This window comes from Dromaius novaehollandiae, chromosome 3 (assembly GCF_036370855.1).
Source record: "Dromaius novaehollandiae isolate bDroNov1 chromosome 3, bDroNov1.hap1, whole genome shotgun sequence".
In the NCBI taxonomy this organism is placed as follows: domain Eukaryota; kingdom Metazoa; phylum Chordata; class Aves; order Casuariiformes; family Dromaiidae; genus Dromaius; species Dromaius novaehollandiae.
In genome coordinates this window covers 67,493,947-67,510,616 of record NC_088100.1, presented here as the reverse complement: position 1 = coordinate 67,510,616, position 16,670 = coordinate 67,493,947, and the positions used below count along the sequence as shown (strand labels likewise).

Genomic DNA, 16,670 nt, shown 5'->3' with positions numbered 1-16,670 from the left:
CCCTCTTTCTTTCCCTCATGCACTTAACTTCCTGGTTGATGCTTAAAAAAGAAAAAAAGCGAAGCTCCCCACGCACACACACCACCACCCATGAATACAAGCAGGGTACGTAGGACAGGCTGTGCTAGTGTTTGGTATAACTTTCATTTGTTTGACCACTTGATGCTTATACCTAACCTTACAGACATAAATAGTCCTCTTGACTTCAGTGAGTGTAATCTTACTTACAAGATGCTTGCAGAACCAGGGCATTTTTAAAATACGCATTGCCAACTAGTTCCCTACTGGCTCCACTTAAGTTTTATTTTAAGATGTTCCTGCTTTGAAAGATAAGCATGAATCAATGGGGACTGCTCCAAATGCACAGGGGACAGCAGTCACATGCTGTTACTTAAGCACGTGACACTGTACAACTAGCCACACCATTTAATAATCACTAAAAGCAGAAGAAACTGTTTGTTCTTTTCCTGCGTGTGTGGAAAGAAGTAGGAAATCTCTTTAAAATGATGCCAAGGATCCTGCTTTTTTATGATAACTAGCAGGAAATAACAAGAGTTAGGACAGAAAGAAGGTCAGTCTCCTTGAATACTGTATGGGAAAATCCTAAAAGTTGATCATGAAGTTTAACTCCACACACATCCCAAGGATAATCAAATAAATATTTTGCTTCTAGCTTTATTTTATTGCTGACTTATTTCTTTCTTCATTGCATTCTTCTGAATATAGACTATCTGACATTCACTTTGAAAGAGTGTTTCAGGTCCCAGCTGTCTCCTAATATGAAGATCCTAAGAGAGAAAATACCTTTGACCCTATGCTGCTGATATTTGCTCCTTTTCCCTGCTTTTTGTGCCTGTACGGTACAGATTCATCTCACTGCATAAAATGGCATGAATTGCAGTGCTAAATCAGTACCAAAGATACCTTGGTAAACTATTTCTGTCTTGGAGGGAAGAATAAGTCTGCTTTTAACTTCTCCTTCCTGCACCTAGAATACAATTTTAGTAGAAGCTGTTTCATAAGCAGCTTGAGATAGGGAAATCTGTACCTTTTGGATAGCATTACCACTCATAATTCCAAGTCTATAAATTGTACGATAAGGCATTGATTTATAATTTTGATGAGTTGGAGAAATTGTGTGAGTCCCATCACATTGATTACTTCGCTCTGTTTTCTCCCACTCAGCTTCTTTGATTTTAAAAGGACATCCCTGGACTATTTGACACTGGATATTCCCTTGCTAAACCCCTAAAAAACTTCAGTGGGAATAAAATGCAGAACTATAAAACATGCATTTCTAGCTCTGGTGCTGGGTCATAAGAGGGCTGAAAGTCAGCTCAATCATGCTGGGTTGGTAACTCAGCATCATACTTATTTTTTCATAGTTGACATTTTTTTCTCTGGAGAACCTCAACTTTGAAGTGAAGAAAAAGGTTTGGCCCTTTGAGTTGCTACTAAATCTTTGAAGACATTAAACAAATGTAAATGAAAACTCTAGTTCTTGTCTTTGTCAGTGAAGAGCCTGAAAAAGTAGCTGTGAGGAGAGGAAACTGCGAGCATTTCATCTCATTCATCTGAACTCAGCCACTGCTACTGGAACATAAGAGAAGGTGTAAGGGACGTCACAGGGACTCATGGTCTGCTGTGACTGGCACCTAGTCCAGACTCACCAATGGTCAAGTGTTGGGGAAGACAACCTCCCAGCCCTGTCTTGCCCACAGAGATCAGAGAATAAGTGCTAACCCTTTTCCCAGCCTGACTGCTGAGAGTCGGTCCGGTGCCATGCAGAAAGATTCACTGTCACTTCCTCCTCCTTCCCTACCGCCCCTGATCTGAGGAAGCACCAAGTGGATCTGTCCTAGGAGGATGCTTGTTCATGCCTGTTCTATTTATATCTTGGTGAGAAGCGGGGGAGTTGTTTCTTTTGTGTATTGAGATATAATGGGAGATGTATGTATAGATTGATACTATTCTTTTTGTCTCATATGGCACAGAGGGGCATCTGACAAAGGAGAACTTGTGGGCAGAGGTAAGATAGCTCAGCTGGTGGCTGTCCTGAGCTGTGTGTTGCACATAGAGCTGTTTTAGCACTAATTATGAACTATTTGCATGGATGGACCTTGCAGATGACCTGCCAGACCAGTCCTATTGCAGATGCTCCCTGCGTGGAACAGCTCACCCCAGTCATTGCACAAAAGGCAGCATGCTTCGTCCTTGGAGTGATACCAACCACCCTGGGCAAAGCTGTATGTGCTCTGGGTGGCCAGGTTAGGAGCACTACTCACTCCGGCATGACGAAGTTCATCCACAGATGAATAACTTTCTGGGCTCATCTTGTTGGGAGGCACCGTCCGCATGTCAGCCTCCTGATACCATTGCCTCTCAAAAAATTATCTGAAGAACTGTGGCAAGAAATACATGTTTGCAACAAAAGCTGAGCAGCAGCTAGTAGTATGCATAGGATGTGGCCACCAGTGTGGTCACCCCTGTGCAAGGGGCATCCAAGCAGGATATAGGTTGGCTAAAGAGGCCTATAGGGTAGATGCACAGAGAACGAAGAGACCACTGTTGTGCCCTGTGCAGCCCATCCGATACCTAGAGCAGACAGAGCCATGATACACCATTTGCTCCAAGTCTTGTACTATGGCACAGATAGGAAAGCCAGTATAGACACACTATGCTTTTTCCTCAGGATCCGAAGTAGAATTGCACTTAGGAAAGAAAGTGTTATAGGGTAGCAATAGCTAATCTATGATGGCAAATTCAATAGCAAACAAATGTAGTGCAGTGGCAGCACTATACTTTGCTTTTCTGCTCAGTCCCAGTTTCCAGGTTTTGTTGGTATGAATGGTGTTGAGGGACTGTTGAGGCATAAGCAAGATATCTTCTGCAAAGGTATCATGTACATCTTCCAGAGAGAACTGCAACAGTAAAAGTCCTACCTGCTTTTTTGGTCGTTAGCTGTCATTTTAAATTTGTTAGCTTACTTTAGCTAGAACATTATTTTAATCTCCACAGCTGTATAATGTGATCAACACCATTTGTTTGTCCTGTCTGCCTATTCTGTCCTATCCTACAGGAATAAGTAACATTAGAGCTGATATGGCTGTTTTTAAATATTAAAATGAAGAAAGTGCTTCAAGGCCAAACAATATACAAGTGATTTATAAAGTGTGAAATTCTGTTTCTGCAGTGCCTTGACAGATTATCTTCCCACCCAGAAAAGACACCAAGTATCTAAGCAGTACATTGCCTTGTAATAATAAACAGTTGAAGGACCGGTGAAGTACATTTTAAAAACATAACTAGTTCAAAGTGTATTTTGTCCCCAGAGAGGTGGATGTTCACTCTTTGTCAGGAAGAGAAAAAGAGTCATCTCTGCATATGTGGTGTGTCGAGTGTACGTGCAAAGTCAAGGTTGGTGTAAAAGGAAGGGAAGCAGCAATGCCAAGCACAGATCTGGAATACGGCAGTAAGCAAAAGGCAAAGGAAAGATAATGAAATACCGGAAAGTATTAGCTAAAGGAAAGAAGTTACTATAAACATAACTGAAGTTGGATTGAAGGAATAGAAGAGAAACTGCTAGGTGGAAAAACAGTTCAAACCCCAGAGATGTGTTCTGTTAACATAAGAAGTTCCATTTGAATCCAGGTTTCAGTTAGTCTTAATAATTAGCTCAACTTTCTTTGCGAGGAGGTCTTTGGTAAGCTTTTTAATACTCTAGAAAACAAAAAACTTTACAAATACCCACCAGGGTGCGTTCAGGCCTCTCTTTCTTCTTATATGTTGGTGGAATATCATAGCTCACCTGCATCACTGGGCAAGCAGAATCCATTACACCTTTTCCAAGAGGACTTGTATTTTTAAGCCATTAGACAAGGAGCTAATAAGAGCCAATGTAACTTTTTTCTACTTTAACTGCACTTAGCTATATGAGCAGTCTCCCATATTAATTTAACAGGTGACTTAATACTGCTGCACACCACAGCTTCTCACAGCAAAACAACAGCAGGCCATTTGCCTGTTGAAATCAGGTGATTTGCCTGTTGAAATATGACCTTGCTGTATTCTCCGTTCTCATCCAAGAGCCCAGGGCTGCTGGCCAGGATGGATCCACACACACTAAGATGAAGCTGCTCCTCCCCACCCTGCTACCAGAGCACTGCCTATAGGAAAGAAATTTTGAAACTAGTACATGATGTATCCAGAGCAAAGACATCATTTGCTGCTTGTAAACCCAGCAGCCAAAATAGTTCTTGCCAGTTTTGGTGGTGCCAAGAGCTAAAGAGATATGGCTATTCACTCTCCATGCTCAGCAGCAGGTGCTGATGAAATTAAGGAAAACCATGTCAGGTGAGGATTTCCACAGTCAGTGGGGGGCCTGTTATATCTCAGAAGACGGAGGCTGGTTGAAACTAAGAATTTCAGTCAGAAGCAATACAGCCTACAGCACTGCTTCATTACAAAGTTACTGAAACTGATACATTTCTGAAAACTGCTTTGGTTTCAGTAACTCGGTGTATTCAGACAAAAGTATGTTTTACTGGAAATATTCTGACTGGTTCATGACTCATCTGTTTTTACAAACCTAGCAGTCATTTCCACACAAAACAAGCAAGCAGGCAAAGCTAACACATTTAATATAAAAGAAATAAAGAACTTAGGACTGACATTCTATAGTTCTAGAAAATATTCTGTGCTTTCCCTTCTGTGAGCACATGGCGCAGAGGGGGAGAGGATGAAAAGTTTCTTACCACATATGGACATTCACAGTGTCCTGTTTTGGAAACATGTCACTTTGGATTTTTACTTTTGCTTGGAACAAAAGATTCCAGAGGAGCTTTAGGTGTCTCAGAAGTTGCAGATGGACCTTAATGATATTCTTATCAGTGCTCCTGCCCAGCAGGGCTTCTGGGCCTTGTTACTCCCCTCGCAACAGCTGCAAGTGACAAGAATAATTTTCACACTTGGAAATCATCTTTACTTGGCCTGGACACGTTTGCACACTGTTCTTCTCTCTAAAATACCCTTAGCAAGAACGATGGATAGAATCATCTCCCTCCCTTTTCAAAGGCTCACTTCTGCTTAGTTTTAAGGTCAGGTGTTTGGTGTACAGATTTTTCACTGAGTCTGCTAAGGTATGTGGAGTTTGTTGATTAATAAAAATTTATATTAGTTTTCAGGTATTTATCCAGCAAAATGAAGGGATGCTGCCCTGACCAAAAGAGAAGTATAGACAAGGAGGAAAAGAAAACAAGAATAAATGGGAGACTAACTTGATTTTCCCTTTTTATCTTATTTTAAAAGAAGAGAGAAGACTGCAACTGATTTTTTTTTTCCTGTAAGTTTTTACAATTTCTGTGCTTGAATCCCAGAACTCTTTGGTCTTTGTAAGTACCAGTGCCCATGCAGACAAATGTTTACCACAAATTTTAGGTGCTGAACCTCTAGTAAAAATACTAATATTGAGTTACAGAGTGTGTAAGAGTGTATTAGAGGTCATCAAAGTGATTCAGTTGAGAATGAGCTGTGAGTCTTCATTAAAAAATGTTTTGTCAAATTTTTGCTAATTTGCTAATTTTTTCACGTCTTTTATCAGCATTTAAAAGAGTTGGCATTTTAAAGTAATTTAAAATAGGACATTGCAGAAACAGTTATTAACTTTTAAAACTATTTGAAAACAGATTTTTCATGATAAAAATTCAATCATTTTAAATAATATTTCATACCCAAATCAGTAAAAGAGTTCACAGTATATTTGAAGACAATGAATGCATTTTAAGATCTGGAAAAATGAGTAAAATGAGTGCATTTTTAGATCTGGAAACTATTAGCAGAATGTATTAATATAATGATTTTTAATTGTCAAATTCTCTAATTTCTGAGAATATTTAAATCTCTCTGAATTGTCTTTGTGGTTGGTGATTTACACTGATTACTTCATTAATCATCTAATTTAATATGAAAAAGAATAATCTGACTAGAGATTATTCTAAATTCCAATCTGATAGCAGGAAATACCATTGATCTATTTAAGTTCTAAAGTTGCTATTAGACTTCCCATAGCATAATTGGGTTCCAGACTCTTAAATTGCAATAAATAATAATTTTTTAATCATTTATTTTGGCAAGAATAATCTTCAAAAGATGAACCCATGCAGTCTGCAGGACAGCTTAAAACAAAATCTTTGGGAAAAGTGTGAACTGTGCCTTCAGCTTGTCCCAGCAGAGCATTGATTCTGAATGATAACGATTCTCCCAATGCTAATCTGGTTACCATGTCATCAGTGACCATTTCTTAGAAACCCTGTTTTTTTTTTTTTAACACTGTAGCAGATGTTGAAGACTAGAATGTCACGGTGCAACAAGTTACATACACTGTAACAATTTTACTGACACTCTAACTAGCCTATAGTGGATGCTTTTAAATTACCCTGATCTCTTCTATCTGCAGACCTCACGTCCTATATGCTCATCTCGCAGAATATGTTCATATAGATTTGATTAAAATGACCTTTTGGTAAGCTGGGGTACAAATGTCAAATGTTTAAGTTGTTTTGGGTTACTTTCCGTTAACTCACTCAACCATACTGAATGAATGCTTCAAATGTCAAAGTTGAGAGTTGAAGAGGTCATGTAACTGAGTGAAGATATAAGAAGGACAAATGACCTCTTGCTGAACTTTTAACAAAAGGTCACAGGAATTTTTCTAGATGATTGTTACAAGCTTTTCTATATCAGGAATAATGTTTAACTTGATAAATGGTATTTCTCTCTGCGGCTGGAGCCTTTGAAGAAATTAAAGAGATTCCAAGATTGTTTCTGAAAAAAAAATGGCATACAGATAAGTGACTATAATAAAAATGATGAACTACTGTAATGTGGGGTATGTTTTATATCTGCCTGTACTTGCCATTCGTTAATCCATACTGCACCAAATTTCAGGTTTCTGGTTTAGTTTTGATTTGGAAGTTAATGGTCACTTATTTTTAAGCGTTTTTTCATTCTGTGGAGATAGTTGCTGAACTCTTCTTTCCCAGTCTCTGCAGGGCTCTTCAGCATTGGCGTTGTTATTCTGACTTCATAATTCCTTCCACATTCTCCAGCACTGAAAAAAGAAGCTTGCATAGACAAGAGCCAGTCTCCTTTAATTTATTCCAGTTTCAATTTTGCCTCAGAAAAGAGTAGACTATGTTACTATGCAAGATGAAATTGCAAGGCTGCAATTTTAAACAAGCACAAGCATTGTACATGTAATGCTGCATTTTTTGGCTTCTTGTTTAAGTAACGTGCAAGAAGTGACACAGGATCCCAGCAAAATTTGTACATCCTACAATTGCTGAGAAGGCTTCCAAACAGACCTCTGAAAGGAAGGGGTCTAATTATAATGTTATGTTACAAGCTTTCAGTTTGGAAACACAAGAGATTCGGCTGATCTTTAGTTGTCAGTGAGGAGTAACTTTTTCTCTCTCCTTTGTCTGAGAAAGAGGTTGTTAAGCTGAATATGAATGCTGATTCAGTGTATTGCATATGTATCTACCTTTATTCAGCAATGCACTTTGATTATGCAGCAATACGATGATTCTGAAAATCATCAATGTGTTCTGCACAAGGAAAAATTAAGGAAAAAGCTAAATAGTATTTGAAAATGTGTAATTTTCATTAATCAAGTGTATATATGCAGTGTTTGGAGGATTTGGATTTTTTCTGAGTTGTACAACGTGGACATTCTAAACACTGCTTTGAAAAGATAACCTCTAAAATTAACATCCTTTTTTTAAAAAGAGAAAAATACGTCATTCCTCCAGTTACAATTTAATTCCAATAGAATTAGTCCCTGATGATTTAACGTAATGGCTCAAGTTCAGTAAATTAGCTTTAATAATAGCCCTTTGCACCTGTAGCATATGAAATGATAGGTTGGATTTTTCATGAAATATCCCACTCTCGTCATTTCACAAATACAAATAAGGGTGAAGGAATTTAGGTTCTTACTACTGAATCTGCCACTGGCAAGTCCAACTCCAGTTGATAGAAAATCTCAGAGTATACAGGTGGCAAAAGAATTTGAGGGAAGTGACAGGCACCTGTTAACCAGTGCAAGACTTGTGGTATTTAATTAAAAAAAATCGGTAACTGTTATCTTTCTACCTCACGTATTAAATTCTTACCTTGTTAAAAATCTTTGCTTACACTCTAGTTTGAGTTTTGAGGATATATTAGTGTTATCTTTGATTCCTTCAGACCAGTCAAGCACTTCACTAAGTCTGAGGACTGTCAGAGTGGACATGGGAAAGAAAAATTTGTAGTAGCCAAGATGCCATTAAGAAGCAATATGCTTTCATGTATTATTTACATATATAGACATCCAGCTTTTATAAAGCAGGTAAAGAGACAAAATGGCTAAACCTGGTAAAAACACCATTGAGATTGTATGATGCATCAAAAATGCATGTGGATAACTTGTAAAAATACCAGTATTCTGAACCTGAAGTCCTTTTTCAGGTAAAACTTCCACAGTAAGTAAATTATCATTTCATAGCATTGCAACTTAAAGCTGCTAAAGAATCTGTGCTGAGACTCTGGAAGTAGAATTTGACCAAATAATTTGAATATTAGTATTTACATAATATAGCAGCAACACTACCCTGAAATAGAAAGATGTCAGACACTCACGTGTGGATGGCGTCGTAGATGTGTGCAATGTTTGTGAGTATCTGAAGCAGGGAAATTTTAAAATACTGTATTCTAAGCAAGATATGTAATTAAGAGGTTGGCTTCCAGATGACAAATCTATTTTTATGATTTCCTGAAATTCAGTTATGTTGTTGAAGTAGTTACTAAATATGTCAATAATTCCCCCTTTTTGGTCACAGGTGTGATTTGTGCAGTGTGTGGGCTTACGGGCTAGTTGGTCTGTCCGTCTCTGCTGTGGGTTCGATTTGTCATGTTGGGAAGCTGGCAGCTACTAGTATGTTTTATCTGTAGTGAGCTTATGAAAGACGATACTGTTAAAGCCAAGTTTTTCATAAAACCTTTGTTTAGCTCCAGGAGACTTGTTGACTTTTTGTGCTAGGTTGCCTGAAGAGAATGCAGTTGTGTATAGGGACAAGGAAAAGAAATCTGCCTGTCAATCTATCCAACCGAGAGAAGTGGAAATGACTGCCCTCCCCTAAAGTAAATTCCTGTTCTTAAAAAGAATATTCAGATTCAAGTCTAAAATGATGAAAATAGTTTAGGCAATGAATTGAGGAAGAATGTCTTACAGAAAATATGCTTTTTCACATGGTTTCATACAAGTGGGTTTTGTGTTTGCTTTGTTCCAGTTCAGTCCTGAGTTTCAACAAGTACACAAGCATCCTCTCTACAGACTCATTGAAATGGAAATGTTTTTGGCCTCTGCTGTGGAATGCAAGCTATTTTAGGAATGTTCCTGGGTCTTTAGGCTTTTTAAAACTCACACTTTTAAGATTTTTTTTAGCTTCTTTTAGCTGATTCTCATAACAAAACAAGCATCCAGAAAGATGTTTGGTGCCTTGATCTTGACCCAGCAAAATAATGAAGAGTAGTTTGTCTTTGCATGTACAAATGGTTCCCTTCAAGTCAATGGTGGTAGGATACAGGCAAAAAGTAGAAAAGCCTTGCTGGATCAAGATCAGAGAGCTGAGTGCTTTGCAAAGCCAGGCTGCAGGGCAGCCCTTGGTGAGGAAGAGCAAGGCATTTGAGACCCTTCCCTGGGGCTTTGTGGGGCTGGTGGGCGCCCCAGCATACCCGGCTGCTGGAGTTTCCAATCCCAGAGATTGAGGAGCTCCTTCAGGTGCACTGCTTCCCTGCACAGGCTCTCCTGGGTTCTGTCTCCAAGAAAAGCTGGGCTTCAGGACTCTTCCTCGCTTGAAGTCAAGATGTTTGTGGGCCTGTGAGTGCTCATGCTTCAGGCTGACATGGGAACAATCAAGCAACAAAATGTAACAGTGTAAAATAGATATATGCAATTTCCTTTCTTTCTGAGCATTGGATTTAGATTTTACACTGAGGTTCTCCCTGGCGTACTTGGAATTTATCTGTTTTTTTACTCTCCTTAAAAATATTGCTTACTAGGGTTTCTTCTGTCATCAGTGCACTGGGGATGAGCAAGGACTCTCCTTGACGTATTATCTGCCATTGGTCTTTTGCTGACCAGAATAGACCAACATCAAGTGACATGAGGCTAGGAAAACTTTGATGAGAGATATGGCCGTATTTCAGAACGGTGCAAACTTGCTTGCCTAGAAACAGAGTGGGGTGGGATTTTTTTGTCTTTGTGTTTTATAGAAGACACAGAATATCATGTGGATTTGCTTTTCATGAAAATAGATTTTTTTTTAAAACTGGAAATAGGCTTGGATGGATTAGGCTCATATGTGGACCATATTCGACAGTGCTTTATGCGGAGGTTATTTTAACCAGATTAGAATTGATTGGTTGGTGCAAGGAATGGAAAGACAGGACTTTTTTGGTGCATTCTGTCCAAATTTATAAATCAGTGTAACTTTGGCAAAATAATAGCCCACTGATCCAAAAATTGTTGAAGTCAATGGGATGCCTGAGCTCTTGAAGTCGCTGGAAATTGACAGGGCTCTTGGTTGCTTGCATACCAAGCCATTTAATTTTTTAGAAATGCATATAAATGTATAAAGTATTCTTCAGCAGCAGGACTGTGTTTATGCATTTGTATGCGTGTGTGTGTACGTATGTATATACATGCTTTAAAACAATATCAAGAAGCTATACAAAATATTCTTAGTAAACTCATTAGAGAAACCACATCCTTGAGTGCATTACTGCTTTCCACCCACATTGTCTCTGTTGTGATTTTGTGCACAGTTCTTTTACATCTGCATAGTGCTTTGTAAAAGAGAGATGTTCCAGCTATAACTTACAATTTTCATTAGTTTTTACATTCACAAATAAGGCTTCCATATGAAGCCACTTCTGCAATATCAATGAGGCGGCTTGCTAAAACTGGGATGCAAATGTTTCTATGTTGTTATGCTCAAGTTCTTTGTTTATTGAAGGAAATACAGTAAAGAAAAGTATTGCAATGGTGAAAGAGCTATGGTGTTTTAAAATTATAAAATAATTATATAATTTGAAACTATTATGATTTTATGAATGTATAGGTATATACTATTTTATATTATAAATTATAAAATGATTTATAATTCCATCTTTAATATTTTTTCCATTAAGGGCTGCTACAAACAGTAGATACAAAATACACAGAATTTCACTGATAGATATTTGATGAGTTGTACTTAACATGGACCGAATCGTGATTGTGGATGCACATGTGGGACTGAAAAAAAATTTAGAAAGGATTCACAAAATCAATATAGATGTTTCTGAATGGAGATTTTGGCCCTGCATATTATTTTTCCTCTGTTAGTACTTAAATCATTTCTACTTCATTATGATTTTTCTTCCTTTTCATCAGTTTGGGAGAATAGAAACTGTGTAAGCACAAATACAGATGGCCTATACCAGTGCTAGTGATAGCCAAAATGGAACAAGGAGGAAACGCTAATGGGATTCTAATGCTGTATAATAGCTGCCTTGTCTGCTGAAGGTGTGCTTTCTCATGTGTACAACCTGAGGTGTAAGGCATGCTGAAAAAGAAACGCTGGCAACCAATTTCTATAATGGGGAAGAGAGTTCTTCCTGATTTAATCTCAATGTAAGTAGGTTAAGTGTGGTTTTCCTGTCATGTCTTTGCTTGTGTATTTTAAGGACACTTGCAACTGTGTTACTTAGTTTATATGTTTTGAAAAAGTGCTTTTGCTTGCATTTTACCTTTACTCAGTTAAAATGTGATAAAAGGTACTTAGATAACAATAAGTTGTTTTTACCTTAGGGTGTGTGAATCTGTAGGCAAAGATACAAGTGCTGTGATTGTCCAGCACATTCTTCATGGTATCTGAAGTATGACACAATGTCCCCTTTTCAGCTGCATCAGTAAGGTGGAGAGACAGCTTCACAGCGCTGGGAGTAGAGTCTTCCAGCAACTGATTAACTAACACATCTCTCTGGCATGCAGCAAGAAACTGAGGTGCCTTCTTGAGCCATATGGTGTCAGATCATTACAAAGGGTATGCCTGTGCTGGAAATCTGCATTGCTTTTTGTGGCAGACTGTTGTGCTGAAGGTTACGTAAGGAACTTGCCAACATCTGCTGAGGGTTCATAGGGGATTGTTCTGTCATATTCCAGGTCTTTGTCTCTGCACAATATAGGTCTCTTCTGCAGACAGCATGTTTTCCTGTCATTTGTCTTAGGCAGATGACATCATCATGCAAATAATGACAGCATAAGGGTGATAATATGCAAGCTGTTCCTGTTGCTGTTAGTCATCTCTTTCTACATCTATGCTTGCTTTTCCTCTTGCTTTCTGGACAGTGATGCCAGGGAAAGTAAATATATGCCTTCTGGAAGAGCATTGGGTCAAAGGGAGAGCCCTGACACAGAAATCGGTGTGAGAATGCTGTGGCATTGCAGGCAGGTCTAGCTAGTTGTAGTCTCGTGTTGCAGATGCTGTGAAGCTCTTAGAGCTATTTCTTGGCCTGCCTTGCAGTGAACCTCCTGTCTCCTCAAAAGGAGGTTCAGGGCCAGAGAAGCAAGTGCTGATTGGTGAGACTGCATTATCCTCCTAGAAATCTGCGGTAACCTGCAGTGGGTACAGGATTTTGGATGAGACCTTCCTTCAGAAACCTCAGCCAGATGCTGTCGTAGGTGCAGGAGGAGTAGAGCAGGGAGCCTTTGCTGCCCCCTCATACTGTCAGTCAGTGTTCAACCGTTGGGAATGCGGATATCCATGGTTAGCAAGGTGGTCATCAAGGCCATTATTCACAGCCTTCACGTCTGTCTTACATGCACCAAGAGCTGTCTCAGAGGTCCTGGGCAGACTGGTCTCCCCTGCTGTGTGTTTGTATGTTGGGGGTCACCTTTCCTTTGCTGCAGCATGGACCCCTGTCCTCAGGAAGGCCCTCATGGACTATTAGCAGAAACACTCTGGCTGATTTCCTTCCTTTTGTATCATCCACATCAGAACAAAAGGGGTAGCAGGCATTCCCTTTCCCACTGGGGACTCAGGGCTCTCCCACAGCCACAGTATGTACCCACCCCAGGCCACACACATTTGCTGTGTGCCCCCTACAGTGACTTCTAAAACCCAATATGCATAGTATCTAAATTTGTAGGAATGGTGGAACAACTAAACAACAAACCCCCAAACCTAAAAGCCTCCTACCTGGCTCCTACACAAACATTCTCTATAGCATCCCTCTCTGCATGACAGGCAGTGCAGAACCCTTCCTCACTGGCTCTTACAAATACATAACTCTCTTTCCCCACTATGAGGCACTGAATTTTTCCTCATTCAATGAGAGCCTGTAATCACTGCCTTACTATGTGTAAATGCTGTCAGCCATCTGTTATACTTATCCTGTCAAGCGCTATTCATCCTAAATACATAAGCTAATTTCCTGATAACTGAAAGCCTGATATGACCCCAGAAGTCCTTGCCTCAAATTAATTGTCAGGGCTGAAGTTTTTGCTTGTGGGAAATATCCCCACTCTCCTCCTCCTCTTTTGCTATCCACTGATGAGAAAGAAGAGTGTTTAAAAGCAAACAAAACCAACTTCATCCGGCTGTGTGTGCAGCCTAGCAACTTTGGCCAATATACCTGCAATGCTTCATATAAAGACCAATGTGGTTTAAAAGAAGTGAAAACACAGAAAAACACAGAAGCCAATGGGGCTGTTAAACTGAGGCCAACATGGCCAGTGGCCAACCACCTAAGTTTAGGTTGACAAGTGGCCAGCGTGGCCAGAAACCACCAGGCACAGTGCCTAGCTGGCACAGCCGAAGTAGCTGCCATGACTCTGCATGTGCCATTCTGCATGTGCTTGCATCCCCCTTAGACAGGGGGCAATACACTGTGCAAGAGCTGCCTTCGTTTGCCAGAAGGCTGACCTGGAAGCAAGAGGGTGCGTATGATAGTTATTTTCTGCAGCTAGAAGGACAGGAGGTTCTGGGCCCATGTTGAAGGTAACTACAGGGAGGAGCTGGAACAGCTTACGAAGGAGCTCTTAGCTCTCTCTGCTTACGCTCCCCTGCCTCTGCAAATACACCTTTGCTGTGACTGTTCTCTTCTGTCAAAGATGACACCCTGGCTGACCGCTAAAAGAGAGTAGTTCCTTGTGTCTGTTCGCCTGCTGCTTTGTTGTTCTGCAGGTGGCTTCTGTGGCTTGTGTTGCAGTGGTCCAGGATGCCCTCAAGGATGCCCTCCTTCTTCGTCTGTAGTCCAAGTGCTGGACATAGGTGTTATGGGGTTGCTGCTGCGAATGCTTCATCATCTTCCCCTACAGGGAAGAAAAAAGAAACCCCCTCAGGGTTTGAGGGCCCATGGAGAGAGACAACCTGGTGATTTATGGTTATCCTCTTCATAGCACCCTCATTCTCTGGGACAAACTGTTTTGCAGCAGAGTCTTGTTCCTTTGACCATCTCCTAGAAGGACTGTTAGGAGCAGAGATCTATATAAGGTGACCTGCCTCTAGTGGCACTTGCATGCCATGTGGAGCAGTTGGTAGATGGCAGTGTCAGGGCACTGATTTCCTCTTGGCCTCAGATTGAAGAAGGCAGTCTTGTCAGTACGGACAAAAGGGAGGGGAAGGAAGAGACAATCTGTGCAATAGCGTTTTTCTGCTGTGTTTTTTGTAGCTGATTGTGAGTTACGAGCGAATGGAGAACCTCCTCATGCTTCTAGTATCTGCCCCCAATGCCAGCAGCAGATGAGCATTTTGAGTGCAGTGAAGACGTCTCACGTCTTTTTGTGCTGCTGTGTGTCATACTGCTTTTCTTCCAGCTCTAAGAGTGATTTGGCTTTGTGTGCTGCTGTAGGTGGTCTAACCAATTCAGATCTTCACCTCTCCTCCCTACCCACAGAATGCCTGCTGCTGTGAAGTACTTCTGCTTCCTCTATTCTCAGTAGGTTGATGTGGCATGCTATGGGCTCCACTCTGGTAGAAACAACACCTATGGCACCTCTGGTGGTGGTAAATAGAGGACACTGCTCAGGGCCCCTTGGATGCCATTCTGAGCTATGCCTGTCCTTGTGCCAAGAGGAATAGACTGCTGTCCCAAGGGGTGTATGTGCTCCTCCTTCTTCTCCCTGCTCCCTCCACTACCATCAAAGTAGATGATGCAGTAGAATGATTCAGCCAAACCTTAAATGGGTTAAATACATGTACCACAAAGTCACTGGAATGTGGCTGGGTGGCAGATGCTTGAAGCGTGGGGAGAGGATGGGCTGAGGTTGGACTTTTTCCTGCCAGGAGACTGGTGTAGACCAGGTGTGGTAGGATATAGATAAACTGCTGACACAAGTGATATGGAAGGGGAGAACTTGTGTGTGATGCTTTACCAGGTAATTGCTCTGTAAACCAAATGCTTGCAAATTAAATCATTTTGCCTAGTAATTTAGGGGAGGGATGAAATCTCTAGTAGTTCATGACACTGCTTTGACAGTGACAACGTGTGGCCTGCTGTGTTTGAGAATGAGAGGGTTGGCATGTGTACAGCCAAATATGGATGCCATTAAAGTCCACCGTTCCCTCCACAAGACCAAAGTTCGTAGAAATTAATACCACAAACAAGTGCCTCACTCTTGGCCAGAGTGGAGTCAAACTGCAAAGTAGTTTTTTGCAACATGGAAGTGTTTTCTGGCTGATACCAGGCTAGGAAACTTGCTGCTTAAAAAGCCTGCTCTCAGCATCAGTGTTTTCACCTGGGAAAGAAGGCCTGTTTCTGTCTTTTTCATGTGCATACTTCTTTACCGTCCCAGTCTGAGACAAAATCTAGCTTATTCTAAGCTGTATGTTCACTGTTATGGCAGTGAAGAGTGGTTACAGAAGAGAAGTTGATGTGCTGGCACTTCTGCTTAGCTCGTCATGTTCAGCTTTACCCTTGATCTCGGACAGAAACGATGTACCAGCATCCTGGGTGTCTTCTGCCTGGTTTCTAATAAAAACAGACCCAAAGTGCAATACTGTAGGACTTTACTCATTTGTTTAAACATAAACTTCTAGTGCCATCTGAGACGCCCTCAGTAGTCCTGCCTGGCTTCTAGCTCCTGTTCCAGGAGGCAGCCGTTTTCCTGCACAACCAGTGTTAAATCCCTTTGCCTCTTGTGGATGCCTTAGATACCCTAGGACATCTCAAGAGGTACTAGATAAGTATGTGTGAGCAATTGAAGTGTCTTTGCTTGTAGTGGCTTCCCTGCTGAAGGTGTCTGATGAGCTGCCCACTATCGGTTTTATCCCCTGGATGTCAGGGAATGTGTGCAGCCCAAAGGTGGGGGGAATCTTTTTGGTTTTGTACTGAAAGTCTGAAGTTTCTGAAACAAAGACTACAGCATACCTGTCAACCACCCCTCACTGCCCTCTTTCACCCGCAATTACTCTTTAAAATGCAAAGCATGCACTTGTCTGCTCTTTAGTGAAGGCAGCATAGGTTTGAAAGAAATATTTTAAGCATGTGGGAAGGAAAGACTAGGCAGCTCTTTATATTTTGATGTCAAAACTCTTCCAACTTCTACAGTTTGAAGCATCTGTAAAAAATATTTTCTTTGCATAATA

General features: G+C 40.6%; 1 protein-coding gene across 4 annotated transcripts in view; it reads left to right on the top strand.

Annotated features, from left to right (window-relative positions):
- Window positions 1-16,670, top strand: part of PLAGL1 (PLAG1 like zinc finger 1) — a 56,297-nt gene that overhangs the window by 9,075 nt on the left and 30,552 nt on the right. The window lies entirely within an intron of this gene.